Source organism: Elephas maximus, chromosome 12, assembly GCF_024166365.1.
Source record: "Elephas maximus indicus isolate mEleMax1 chromosome 12, mEleMax1 primary haplotype, whole genome shotgun sequence".
In the NCBI taxonomy this organism is placed as follows: Eukaryota; Metazoa; Chordata; class Mammalia; order Proboscidea; family Elephantidae; genus Elephas; species Elephas maximus.
Genome location: NC_064830.1, coordinates 66,815,643 through 66,829,224, shown reverse-complemented (window position 1 = coordinate 66,829,224; position 13,582 = coordinate 66,815,643). Strand labels below are relative to the sequence as shown.

Sequence of the window (13,582 nt, the reverse complement as noted above, 5' to 3'; positions counted from 1 at the left end):
GTAGACTGCCATATCTTTCTCCCATAGAGCTGCTGGTGGGTTCGAACCACTGACCTTTTGGTTAGCAGCCAAGTGCTTACCCACTGTACAACCAGGGCTCCTTCAGTAAAGATTACAACCTAGAAAACCCTCTGAGGCAGCTCTGCTCTAACAGATGGGGTTGCCATGTGTTGAAATGGACTTGACGACACCTAACAACAACCACCACCTTTGCAGAAAAAGTTTGCTGAGCCCTGCTCTAACCCATGTTACCTCTTAACAGGCTCTCTGCCTCTTGTTTTCCAGCAGTTGGTCCACTCTTCACCCAGCATCCAAAAAGAGCTGTCTTTAGTGCTAATCAAATCATGTTACCTCCTTGTTTAAACCTCTCCCTGATTGCCCACTGGTCTTGGATCAAAACCAAACTTCTAATCATCGGTCCCTGGCTGCCTGTGATCCTGGCCTCTTTAGCCTCCCCTCTTTCTCCTCAGCCACCTGCCCTGTGCTCCACCAAAAGCCTCCCTATTCTCTGAATTTCAGTTTTGAGAAAAAAAAAAAAAAATTTTTTTTTTTTTGCATTCCAGTGGAAACTGGAGCCCTGGTGGGGCTGCTGTTAAGAGCTATGGCTGCTAACCAAAAAGTCAGCAGTTTGAATCCACCAGCTGCTCCTTGGAAACCCTTGGAAACAGGTTTGCATTGTCTACATAGGACACCAACTTTCAGGTTATCTTATTCTTAAAAAAACTATTGCCATCGAGTCAATTCCAACTCACGGCGAGTACATAGGACAGAGTAGAACTGCCGAATAATGTTTCCAAGGAGTGCCTAGTGGATTTGAACTGCTGACCTTTAGGTTAGCAGCTGAACGCTTAAGCACTATGCCACCAGGGTTTCCATATCTTATTCTAGCCCCATTCATTGTTTTCAAGCTATTTTTTCAATACTTGATAAGTTGTAAAAAACTGATCAACATACAAATTCAACCTTATCCAGTAGAGCTTAGAATGACTTCCATCCCAGCAGTGGAGAAAACATTTTTGCTTCCATTTGCAATTCATTTCAACATTCCTGTACTTCATACGTATTTGTGCTTTAATTGACTTTTCCTTTGAACTGGTTAAACATGGTTCCCTCAGTGAATGGGTTTAATAAAATAGTTGTTCTTTTGTGCCATTAAGTTGATTTTCCACTCATAGGTATCCCATGTGACAGACTAGAATTGCCCCATGGGGCTGTAATCCTTACAGGGCCAGGTCTCCAGGTCTTTCTCCTATGGAACCGCCAACCTTTTGGTTAGCAGCCAAGAGCTTAACCACTGCACTACCAGGGCTCCTCTGTAAAAGAGTTAACAAGTATTTATTTTTATACTTGGTAAGAGTCATGTATATCTCTTTTCCTGAAAATCTTCTTTTATAAGTTTTCTATAAAGTCTCTGAACCTCTGTTCTTGATGCTCTCTCTGTCTAGAACATCACTGTCATGGATTGAATTGTGTCCCCCCAAAATATCTGTCAACGTGGCTACGTCATGCTTCTCAGTATTGTACGATTGTCTATCATTTCGTCACCTGAAGTGATTTCCCTATGTGTTCTAAATCCTATCACTATCATGTAATGAGATGGATTAGTGGCAGTTACACTGATGAGACCTACAAGATTAGATACTGTCTTAAGCCAATCTCTCTTGAGAGGTAAAAGAGACAAGTGAGCAGAGAGACCGGGTGACCTCATATCACCAAGAAAGCAGCACCGGGAGCAGAGTGAGTCCTTTGGACCTAAGGTTCCTGCGCCGAGATGCTCCCAGGCTAAGGAAGACTGATGACAAAGATCTTCCTCCTGAGGCAACAGAGAAAGCCTTTCCCTGGAGCTGACACCCTAATTTGGATTTGCAGTCTACTAGACTGTGAGAGAATAAATTTCTCTTTGTTAAAGCCATCCACTTGTGGTATTTCTGTTATAGCAGCATTAGGTGACTAAGACAATTGCTCCTGCCTTTTCCTCCTGAGATGTCTGTCCCAGCATTCCTGGGGACAGCAATAGGAAACCTCTTCCTTCTCTGAACTTGAGCATCTATGCATCCCCACCCCTCTCTGGCACTTGTCTCACTGACCAGCAGTTGTTTATGGGCCTGTCTGCCCACAACTAGCCTATAAACCTCTGGGGCACAGGCGTGTGTGTGCGCACGCACACACACACACACACGCCTAGTATGGAACACTGCACATGGAAATCATGCAATAAATGAACACCTGCATGCATGAATGAACCAATGATAACTAGACTACTGATTTAGAAGTGAGCCACTGAGAGCTTTTCCTTGTTTGCCACCATATTTGCTGTTGTTGTGAGCAGCCATCTGGTTGGCCCCAACTCATGGCAACCCCATACACAACAAAATAAAATACTGCCCGATCCTGCGCCATTCCCATGATTGGTTGTAGACAGGACTGTTGTGATCTATAAGGTTTTCATAGGCTGATTTTCAGAACTGGATTGCCAGGCCTTTCTTCCTAGTCCATCTTAGTCTGGAAGCTCTGCTGAAATCTGTTCAACATCATAGTAACATGCAAGCCTCCACTGACAGGTGGGTGATGGCTGTACGTAAGGTGCATGGGCTAGGACTTGAACCCGGGTCTCCTGCATGGAAGGCGAGAATTCTACCACTGAGCCACCAATGCCTCCATCCTCATACACAAGATGACAATACCTAGAGTCTAGTAAGCAACCGATAAATATTGTTAAACGAATAAAAGAATACAATTCAGGTTCCTGTCGCTGGCCCACTTTTTAGGCCATCTCCCATTTCTCTAGTTCGGAAGAGCAAACGTAGAAGCAGGTGGAGCTGACCTCCATCCCAGTCTCTTCCCATCCCTGTCCCTGTCAAGCTACTTGGCAGCTCCAGCCACTGTGGGATTCCAACCCCTCTGCATCTTACTCCCCTTTAGGGAATGGATGCAATCTCCACTCTGCTCCACGGTCATCATGTGACCTGAGCAAGGCATTGCCCCTTGGGCCTCTGTTTTCACACGGGTAAAGCAAGGTCAGCTCAGGCATTCCAAGAGATACAGCACACAGCCTGCATGATGCTCTAGCCCAGACACCATTTACATTGTAACAGACGCCCTCAGTGTTCTCAATCAGCACAGCCACCGGAACCCAGCTCTGAGATGTCCTAGGACAGCCCTTCTCAAACTTTAATGTGCACATAAATCACCCCTGGATATTATTAAAATGCAAAGTGACATTTTAACATATATTAGGTTTGGGAGGAGATTCTGCATGTCTAACCAGCCTCTAGATAATGCAGTGCTGCTGGTACTTGGATCATACTTTTGGTAACAGTAGGTCCCACCTTTAAAGGAAATTTCAATGTGGCCGGATTCCAACACATTGCCAGTAGTCCAACGCAGTAAATAATAGCAGAAATGGTTGATAGTTTTAGCCCATCAGCCGCTCTGTGGGAGACAGATGTAGCAGTCTTCTTCCGTAAAGATTACAGCTTAGGAAACCCTATGGGCAGTTCTACTCTGTCCTGTAGGGTCGCTATGAGTTGGAATTGACTCGACTGCAACAGGTTTAAGCGGGAGATGTTGACAGTTGTCTACAGGACCTCTGAGAATGGACACTCTCAGGATTCCCAAAGGACATGGCAACTGGAAACATTCTGCCAGGCCAGTGTTCCAGTGAGCCATATGCTTTGGTGATGGGCCATGGCAATCTGTGTCTTGACAAGCACCCCACGGAATTTCGATGCTAAAGTTTGAGAACTACTGTGCTAGGAAGACAGAAAGGGGTAGAATATTACACTTGGAAGAATAGTGTTTTGCTTTCCCACAGTGGAGTTTCAGGTTCATGTCTGGGCTCTGTAGATTGCATTCATCCACATATCCCGCTATCCATCCACACAGCCATCCATCCATCCATCCATCCACCCATCAATCCACCCACCTACCCATCCACACCCATCCATGCAACATCCAATACATATCTCCTGAGTGCCTATTAGGCGTAAGAGATCTGACTGAAATTGTGGACATACACCCCTGTCTCAGTCTCCGGACCAGTGATTTTCAACTAGGGGCAATTTTGCCAGCGGGGGCATTAGGTAATACCTGGAGACATTTTTGTTTCACAGCGGAGGGAGAAAGGTGTGCTAATCTAGTGGTTAGAAGCCAGGGATGCTGCTAAACCTCTTACAATGTCGAGGACAACCCCATCGCAATAACGAATTATCTTGCCCAAATTGTCTGTAGTCTGTATTGCAATGACCTTGATATCCCAAGGTCCTGGCCCACAGGAGCTGAACAAGTGTTTAAATGGATACAAGGCAACTCAAAAAATATTTACATATGTAAAGAATTCCTACAACTCAACAACAAAAAGGCAAACAATTCAATTAAAAAATGAGCGAAGGACTTGAATACACATTTCTCTTAAGAAATAGAAATGGCATACCAAAAATGCATATTAAATGCATATTAGGGAAATGCATATTAAAACCAAATGAGATACAACTTCACACCCATTCCTGTTGTTTGCCCTCAAGTCAATTCCAACTCATATCAATCCTATATGACAGAACAGAACTGCCCCATAGGGTTTCCCAGGCTGCTTTTTTTTTTTTTTTTTAATCTTTACAGGAACAGATTGACATGTTTCTTCTCCCAAGGACCCACTGCTGGGTTTGAACTGCCGATCTTCGGGTTAGCAGCTGAGTGCTTAGCCACTGTGCCACCAGGGCTCCTCTTATACCCACTAGGATGTCCATATTTAAAAAATGGAAACTAAAAAATACTGGAGAAGATGTGAAATTAGAACCCTCAAACACTGCATATGAAGGAATGCAAAATGGTGCAGCCACTGTGGAAAACTGTGGTCCCTCAATAAGTTAAACACAGAATCACTATATGACCCAGCAATTCCACTCCTAGGTATACACCTCATAAAAATGAAAACAGGTGTTCAAACAAAAACTTGTACATGAATGTTCACTGCGGCACCATTTACGAGAGCTCAAAAATAGAAACTACCCAAATGTTCATCAATGGATGAATGGATAAACAAAATGTGGTCTATCCATACAATGGAATGAAATACTAGTACATGCTACAACATTGAACAACCTTGAAAAAACGCTAAGTAAAAGAAGCCAGATACAAAATGTCACATATTGCATGATTGTGTTTATGAAATCTCCAAAATAGGTAAATACATAATGAAGAAGGCAGGTTGGTGGTTGCCAGGGACTGGGGGAGTGGGGCAGGGGGGAACGAAGAGTGACTGCTAATGGGTACAGCGTTTCTCTGTGGGGTGATGAAAAAGTTTTGGAACTAGAAAGAGGTGATGGTTATATAACACTGTGAATGTATTTAATGCCACTGAATTGTACTTTAAAATGGTTAAAGTGGTACATTTTGTGTTATGTGTGTTTTACCACAGTAAAAATAATGCTTTTACACACTCAATAAATGCTTGTTGTGTATCTACTGTGTGTTAGAGATTGTGCTATGCATTCAGGATACAGGAGTAAATAACACAGGTGCAATTTCTACTCTCTAGAAAGTTACAGAAGGGGGGAAACCCAGCAGTCACGGAGGGGAGGAAGAATAGATGTGGGTAATGGAAGGCGGATACAGGACGATGGGATTCAGAGGGGAGAAATGGTTCTCTTGGCCAGGGGAGGTGGTCAGGGAAGACCTCCTACGAAAGACGGAATGTGAGGTGGCTTTTGAAGGAGGAGAAAAACTTGCCCTTGGAGAGTCGATCCTATTATTGAAGGAAAGCGTAAGTAGAGGCCGCATCAGGCCACCCAGGCCCTGCAATGGGTAAGACAGTTTAATGCATGAGTGTCTACAGAAAGTGAGGACAGTGAGACACAAGGAGGGGGCTGGTGATTCTGCAGGAAGAAGTGGAGGCTATTGACTCAGTCAGCCGAGTGCTCCTGAAGCCTCAGTCTCACCAACTATCACTCTATCACTCCCAAGGCCTTGTCCTTGGCTTGTTGGCAAAGGGGCAGACAAGCAGGAAAAAGAGCCGGGCAAGGCCAGGGCTCATAATTACGCACCAACTATGTACCAGGCACTTGACACTCACAGCTTCATTTCACTCTCATAATAACCCAGTGAGGTAGGTTCTACTATTTCCCTCCTCCTAGTCTTACCATGGAGCCCTGGTGACCCAGTGGTTAAGAGCTTGGGTGCTAACCGAAAGGTCAGCAGTTTGAATTCACCAGCCGCTCCTTGGAAATGCTATGCGGCAGTTCTGCTCTGTCCTACAGGGTTGCTACGGGTTGGAATTGACTCTACGGCAACAGGTCTTATCATTGGAGACCCCAGGTGGTGCAAATGGCTAACGCACTTAGCTGATAACTGAAAGGCTGTTGGTTTCAGTCCACCCAGAGGCACCTCAGAAGAAAGACCTGATATGCTTCTGAAAAACCAGCCCCTGAAAACCCTATGAAGCTGCCTCCATGAAAAACTATCTCCTTTGCAAGAATGAAGAAAACTAAAGATACAAGGGAAAGATTAGTCCAAAGGACTAATGGGCCACATATACCACGGCCTCTACCAGACTGAGTCCAGTAAAACTAGATGGTGCCCGGCTACCACCACTGAGTGCTCTGACACGGGATCACAAAGAGGGTCCCCGGCAGAGCTGGAGAAAAATGTAGGACAAAATTCTAACTCAAAAAGATAGGCCAGACTTGATGGCCCAGCAGAGACTGGAGAAACCCTCAGAGTATGGCCCCCAGATGCCCCTTCAGTCCAGTAATGAGGTCACTCCTGAGGTTCACCCTTCAGTGAAAGACTGAACAGGCCCATGGAACAAAACAAGACTAAAGGGGCACACCAGCCCTGGGGCAGGGATTGGAAGGCAGGAGGGAACAGGGAGGTTGGTAATAGGGAACCCAGGGTTGAGAAGGGAGAGTATTGATGGGTTGTGGGGTTGTTAACCAATGTCATAGAACAATGTGTGTACTAACTGATGAGAAACTAGTTTGTTCTGTAAACCTTCATCTAAGAGTACAATAAAAACAAAAAACTGTCTCCTTTGCCATGAAAGAGACCAGAACTGGATGGTGCCTGGCTACCACCATGCAACATTTAGATCAAAGATTCCATACAACAATTCTTATCAAAGGTGGGAAATGCAGAAAAGAATTTCAAATTCTCATGGAATCCGGACTTCCTGGAGCCATAGCTGGATAAAAACCTCAAAACTATTGCCCTGAGGTAATCTTTAAACCTGAAACCAAAAATATTCCCTGAAGTCTTCTTAAAACCATAGTTTAGCTTAACTAGTAAAGAATGTCACCCTTGAGTATTATGCTTTTTAAAGAACTATATGTATGGGATCAAATTAACAACAGCAACTGGAAAGATTAGGTAGGAACCTCAGGGGGAAGTGAGCTCATGCTAATGGGGAAGAACAACTCAGAGAAGGAGGGTGAGGATGGCTGTACAACTCAAAGAATGTAATCAATGTCAGAGTCGTACATGTAGAAACTGTTGAGTTGGTGTATGTTCTGCTGCGTATATTCTCAACAAAATAAAATTAATTATATATATATACACACACATATATAAACTTCAATCTGATTAAAAAAGAAAAAACCCTATGGAGCACAGTTCTATTCTGACACATGGGGTTGCTATGAGTGGGAACTGACTCGACGGCAGCTGGTTTAAGTCTTAACCGTTTTCACCACTATAATTCCTTTCTCAAAGATGGGGCAACGGAGACACCGAGAGGTAAAGTAATAGGCAGAATAATGGTGGCAGAAGCCCAGCTGGACCCAGGTCTGCCTGACGCCAAGGGAAACCGAGGTGCTAGCGGAAGGAGGAGGCAGCTCAGCCCAGCCTGAGGAGATAAGGCCTCACACTCCTGCCGCCTGGCCCCAGAGCTCTCTGTCCAGAAGCTCAAAGGCCTGTACTTCTGCTATTGGACACTCTGGTGTGACCACTTCCCTGGATGGGGACTGTCATAGTCAGGAATGTCATCCCACAGACCACACCTGTCACACTGACTCCGGTCATGAAGACATTCCTCTTGGGGCTCTGAGCAGCTGAAAGAGCCCCAGCCAGACAATGGGTTCAGAAAATGGGTTTGGAGTTCCACTTCTGGCACTTCCTGGCTGGGGCATGGTGAGCACGTGTCTTCACTCTATGGCATTTGCTGTGCTCATTTTATTGCAGGGGCTTCTTTTCTTCTTCTTTTCCCATGAATACGTTCTTGTATATAGTCCTTTCATGTCCCCCACTCCTTAGTATTCACTTTCATATGTATTTGTATAGATGCCTGTGTTGTTGTTAGGTGCCATCCAAGTTGATTTGGATTTACAGCGTCCCCATGTGACAGGGTAGAACTGCCCCATAAGGTTTTCTAGGCTGTAATCTCTACAAAAGCAGATTGCCAAGTCTTTTTCCCTCAAAGCTGCAGGGTGGGTTTGAATCACCAGTCTTTCAGTTAGCAGCCAAGTAAGTGCTTCACAGTTGCATCAGGGCTTTCTATATATGTACGTATAAATCTTCCTTTTCCCCCAAAATGGGATTATACTGTATATATTGTGGGGATGGAGCAGGACCGGGCAATGTTTCATTCTGTTGTGCATAGGGTCGCTATGAATTGGGACTGAGTCAATGGCACCTAGCAACAACAACAATACTGTTCTGTGACTTATCTTTTTCATTTAATAATATCTCTTGGAGATCGTTTTAGTTCAGGAATGTAGATCTCATTCTTCTTAAACTACTGCTCATTTCCTGTATGAATGTACCACAATTTAACCTGCCCCCCTCATTGGTATTATAAAAGCCCTGCAGTGAACATTTTTCTTCTTTCTGTCTTTTTTTTTTTTTAACGTTTCATTGTGCTTTAGGTGAAGGTTGACAGGGCAAAATAGTTTCCCGTTCAACGATTCTGTACACAGAATGTTCCAAGGCATTGGTCGGAGACCCCGCAATGTGTCAGCACTCTCCCCATTTCCGCCCTGGGTTCCCTGTTACCTTTTGTACCACTTTCCTACCCCTCCCTACCTTTTTGTCTTTGCTTTGGGCTGATTTTGCCCTTTCAGTCTCATATAATTAACTGTTCTAAGAAGCTTGTCCCTCTTTGGTGTTATGGTTTATTTTGTAGACCTGTCCATTGTGTGACTGAAAGGTGGTCTCCAGGAACGGCTTCAGTAAGTACCATGTTAGAAGGGTGTCTTAGGGCCATAGTTCCAGGGGTTCCTCCAGTCTCTATTAGACCAGTAAGTCTGGTCTTTTCATGGATTAGATTTTTGTTCTACATTTTTTCGCCCACTCTGCCCAGGACCCTCTACTGTGATCCCGGTGTAGTGAACATGCTGGGGTTCATATATCTGGGTGCACATGTGAGCATTTCTTAGATTTCTAAGTAAGATTGCTGAGCCAAAGGGCATGCAGTTTCAATTCTGAAAGAGACTGCCAACTAATCTTCCAGGAAAGGCTACGGAACTGGGTTATTTCTAAAACTCTTTCTGGGGTGGACATTTTTTGACGTCTAGCAGGGACAGGGTGATGCCTCCAGACATTTCTCTGAGCATCAGTTTGCTTTATGTGTAAAATGGGATACCTAGAGTAATAAGTGCTTTGGACATGGTTGTTGTTATCTGCCATGGAGTCGATTCTGACTCATGGTGACCAAATGTGTGCAGAGTAGAATTGCTCCATAGGGTTTTCATGTCTGTGACCTTAATGAAGCATATTCCCAGACCTGTCTTCCAAGGTGCCTCTGGGTGGATTTAAACCTCCAATCTTCTGGCTATAGTTGAGCACTTCACCACTTGCACCACCCAGGGACTCCTGGGAGACAGAAGTGGTAGTCCTGTTTAAATAAAGAGGGGTTAAAATTGTTGTTCACATCGGGAGGCTCAGCAGCCAGACACTCCCGCCTCCATCATGCAGAAACCAGAACAAGGGGTTTGTGCAAGAAGGGAACTGTCTCACATCAAGCATCTTCTATGGGCAAGGCATACACATTTAGGTCAGTGATTCTCAAAGAGGGTGGAAGTGTGATTTTGACCCCCAGGGGACATCTGGCAACGTCTGGAGAGAAGGGATGCTACTGGCGTCAAGTGGGTAGAGGCTAAACATCCTATAGTGCACAGGACAGCCACCCACAACAAAGACTGATCTGGCCCCTGCACCAGACCTAATTCTTATCTGATGACCACTCCCCAACAAACTTCATTCAAAGATGAGAAAACTGAGGGTCAGAGAGGTGAATGACTCGCCCAGGGCTCCCCAGAATCTAACCCTAGGGTCTGTGGTCCATTCCCCATATAGGCTGTCTCTGGGAAGGCATCACCCTTGCCCTAAGTAGTCCCCAGACTGCTCACTGCCTTTGCCCCGGCAGGGGATTATCCACCAATGGTTACACTACTGCATCCTACAGCAAGTTTTACGTATAAGCACACACCCCAGTGCTCAGCTTTAGACCTTGGTTGAATTTGGTCTATCACCAGCATTAGCTTCCATTCACTGGGCACTTGCTTCGTGCTTTACGAGGGTAACTCATTTTATCCTCCTGAGGATGTTGAGGGAACCTAGCCAGAGAGGCTCAAAATTTGCCCAAAATCACACAGTAAGGGAAGGTTTGGGTTCTAGATGCAGGGGTCTCTCAACCCCTCTGCACTACTGTTCTCCCTCACGCTCTGAAGTTTCACCTTAAACTTGGCCTCCTGCTCTAAGTTTGCATAGAATAGTCAGCCCCTTACCTGGGGGAAGAGGGAGTGCTGGTGGGAGGGGGTTTACATCTCAGGACCCCGCCTATTTGTGGGGACCTGGTCATTGCTGCCCAGCTCGGTGGTCCTGGAGAATTCACAGACCTCTGCAGCCTCGAACCAGGATCCAGCGGCCCAGGAAAAGAAGTAAAGCTCTAAGCAGGGATGGGAGGTCGCTGCAGGGACTGTGGGGCCTGAGGGAGTATGTAGGGGCCTAGAGGAAAGGCACCCAGAGGGAGAGGTCATGACCCCCATCCACGGGGCCTCAGGAACTGTCCAAAGTTCCCGGAGCAAGCCTAATGATGCAGCTGAGGTCCCTATAGCAGTGTTGCTCCAGCATATTGCGCCGGATCCGATTTGCTATCCTGAGTTGATGTGGATTTTGCAAACCTTGATTTGGTGGAGGAGCCCTGGTGGCGCAACAGTTAAGCATTCAACTGCTAACCAAAAGTTGGCAGTTTGAATCCACCAGCGGCCTCACAGGAGAAAAGACCAGGCGATCTGCTCCCGTAAAGATTACAGCCTTGGAAACCCCATGGGGCAGTTCTACTCTGTCCTACAGGGTCGCTATGAGTCGAAATCAACTTGATGGCAAACAACAACAGATTTAGGGGTAGGCTCAATAAAAGGGTCACGCAGGGTGAGCAATGAAGTGTCCACATCCAGCAATGAATCCCCAAGGTGGTACGGGCAGGGGAAGGAGCTGAGTCCCAGCACTGCCCCTCCTAGCTGCATGACCTTCGCAGAACCTCATTGCATCCCCTGACAAGTGGGGTCAGTAGCACTCAGCTGTCTAGGTGTGAATATGAGGACTGGAGCTAGTGTGTGGAACCCTGTATCTCATGAGGCCTTGAGAAACTGAGGCCAGTTCTGCCACTCACTGGCTGGGTGACCTTGAGCTAGTCCAGTCCCCTCTTGGTGCCTCTGTTTGCTCAACTGTCAAAAGAAGGGGCAGGGTCTTTCATCTAGAAGCCCCTTCTGGTCTTCGGACTTGGGCCTGGGCCAAGTCCTCTCCCCTGGGGCTGACCTCTTTGGAGGTACGTTTCCCCATACTCTACACCAGGACGCACGCTTCTGTGGGACGCAGCTCCGAAAATCAAGGCAAAGCTTTCCTGTCCCCCAGCCTGGCCCTCCCCCTGCCAGTGAAGAGCTGCCCCCAGGTCCCCTCAGGCCACCAATGTGGTGTCCTTAGTCTTGCTCCATCAAAGCAGTAAAGCCAACAGGGTCCTCAGCTCGATGGATGGATCAACCCACAGCATCCACTTCCCTGTGGCTTGACCAGGGCATTTCACCAGGCAGTGCCTACAGGAGCTGGGGGCAGCCCAGAGAGCAAACTGGGGCCCTCTTGAGAGAGAGACCTCAGGAATTGACACCCCCTTCTCCTGGAGGGGGATTGGGCATCCTTAGGGGAGGGTACTCTAAACAGGACTCTTTGTGTGTGTGTTTTGGGGGCAGGGTGTTCCCTGCTGGTTCTACTGCCTCACAGGCCATCTCTGCTGTGAGAGTTTGGAGGTGCCTGAAGGGGTCAATAGGATCCCAGCCCTGAGGGCTTCAGTCTTACTAACTCTCTGTGGTCTCATCTGCAGCTGGGGTGGGTGGGGAAAGGTGAGTTGGAATTAAATGGGTAGGGGTAGCGCTGAGGTGAGGTGGGCAAGGGTGTAAGGAAGGTGTGTAAGCAGGGTGTGATTAGGATGAAAAGGGCAGAGGGGATAGAGTGATGTGCGACTCTAGTTAGGGATGGGTGGTTAGACCCCCACCTTGTTTCTGAGTATGAAAGCCCCTACTCTTACATCTTTATTGGGGGAAGAGGGAAACTCCCAAATGCCTTCAGAGTGGTGGTCATGAGGCAACCTTGTCTCTTATCGTGGGGAGGGGTCTCTATAATTCGGGGGAGTGGAAGTCTCCCATCTCCAGTTTTAGAGTGAGGTGCAGGAGGACTGCATCCGTTTTGAGAGTGACTTGCAGTGTCTCTGCCCTGAGATTTCCTTGTCTTAGGGAGGGGCTTATTTCCCAGGACATCTGGGGGCCTCCATTTTCCACTGGCGGGGGAGGGCTGAGAAGACCCCCATCACTCCGGGGAGGGGACAGAGGGGCGAGACCCAAAGTTGGTTTTTTAGGGGGAGAAGAGACCATCAGAGGTCAGCAGGCCCTAGATATTTGGGGAGGTGGACCCCACTTTGGGGAGCCGCATTCCACTCCAAGGGTGAAATTAGGGAGGGGAATCCTATTTTTTACAGCCTGGAGCCAGGAGAAAAGGTCCATTTCTGAGGGGAAAAGGAAGCCATTTTGCTCTTTGGGGGTAGGAGACCCTGTATTTTGGGTGAAGGGGTCCAGCGTCTCCGGAGGATAAGGGCCCCTTTCTGGGAGAAGATGTCCCAGTTTTGCTCCCTAGGGGCAGGGCAAGACTCCATCTCCGCCCCCAGCGGAAAAACCCGGCCCCTGTGCCCCGCTCCTACCTCCAGGCCCCGGCTCCGATCTGCTAGCTCCGGTCTGGGGGCTCCGACCCGCGGGCTCCGAAGGCAGGATCCGCACCCTGCGCTCGGCTCCGGCTGCTCTCGGGCTCTGCGCGGCTTCCCCTAGCGACTCGCCGGGCTCCCAGGCTCCGCCGAGCCGCGCCGGCCAATCAGCGCGGCCGGTCTCTGCCTTCGCTCGCGTCGCAGCCAATGGGCGCGCCCGACACGGGCCACCGCCCCCGGAGGGTGGGGGTTGGGGAGGGGGCAGAGTCCGGCCTCCCCTCCGGCGAAGGAGGTGGGTGGGGAGGAGGAGGGATGGGCTGGGGGCCCGGAGGAGGGACTTCGAAGGACGGGAGCGAGGACTGGCGTTTTGGAAGAGGTAGATGAGGACTCTTTCCCAAGATCAAG

General features: G+C 47.7%; 1 protein-coding gene across 2 annotated transcripts in view; it reads right to left on the bottom strand.

Moving 5' to 3' along the window:
* Positions 1–13,314, bottom strand: part of ABAT (4-aminobutyrate aminotransferase) — a 96,942-nt gene extending 83,628 nt beyond the window's left edge. For both annotated transcript variants that reach the window (XM_049903205.1, XM_049903204.1), the window contains exon 1: positions 13,178–13,314. The gene's annotated coding sequence lies outside the window, so the exon portion shown is untranslated. The remainder of the gene's footprint in view (positions 1–13,177) is intronic.
* Between the last annotated feature and the right edge of the window lie 268 nt (positions 13,315–13,582).